This window comes from Scylla paramamosain, chromosome 45 (genome assembly GCF_035594125.1).
Source record: "Scylla paramamosain isolate STU-SP2022 chromosome 45, ASM3559412v1, whole genome shotgun sequence".
Taxonomy (NCBI): domain Eukaryota; kingdom Metazoa; phylum Arthropoda; class Malacostraca; order Decapoda; family Portunidae; genus Scylla; species Scylla paramamosain.
Window position 1 is genome coordinate 5,722,501 of NC_087195.1, and position 1,077 is coordinate 5,723,577.

The window sequence follows — 1,077 nt, forward strand, 5'->3', positions numbered from 1 at the left end:
TCTCCTTCTCCTCACTTTTCTTTTTCTCCCTCTCTTTCTTTCTTTTCCTCCAGTTTTCTTGTGTTCTTTCTTCCTCTCCATCAGTTTCATTTTCCTTCTTTTCTCTTCTTTCCTCTCTTATTTTCCCTCCTTTCCGCTCTATTTTCCCTCATTATTCCCCTCTTAATTTTCCCCCTTTTTCCCTTTTCCTCGTTATACTTTTTTCATTTTCCTCTTTTAATGTCTTTTTTTTCCTCGTTATTCTTTCATTTTTTCCTCTTTTCCCTCATTATTTCCTTTATTTTTCCTTTTTTCCTTTCTTTAGCTTCCTTTTCTTCTCTTTACCCTAATTTTCTCTTCACATTCTTTCATCTGAGTTTCCCCTCCTCCTCCTCCTCCTCCTCCTCCTCCTCTTCCCTCCTCCTCCTCTGATGTTCCTTACCAGACGTGAACTGAGATGTGAGATGAGGGAATGGGAGGGAGATGGGGGAATGGGGGTGAGATGGGGGAATGGAGGGGAGATGGGGAGGGGCGTGGTCATGAGAGAGAGAGAGAGAGGTTGGGGAGTATAACGTCTTAAAGTGAGAGTCTGGGAAGAGGAGGAGTAGGGAGGAGGAGGAGGAGGAGGAGGGTTGGGGAGTGAGTAAGTAGGTATGGGGGTGACTGGAGGGGGGGGAGTAGGTAAGTGTTATCGAATGGGGGGATTATCAGTGTGTTCTATGGGCGCCCCCCTCCCCCCCTCCACCTCTCCTCCACCACCCCACCTCCCCCCCCCCATCTCTACCTTTTTATATCAATCATCCCAGAATTTCCCAAAAAGCTTCATTCAATGCCGGCTCGTTTTTCGCTCACTTTCAAACGCGGGACAAAGGGCACGGCGCGGAGGAAGAAGAGGAGGAGGAGGAGGAAGAGGAGGAGGAGGAGGAAGAGGAGAAGGACGATTATTACGACTACTGCTAAGGTTCTACTACTATTACTACAGCTACTTATTCCTACTACTACTACTACTACTACTTTGAAACTACCACCAACACTAACTACTACTACTACTACTACCACTTTGAAACTACCACCAACACTTTGAAACTACTACTTCTA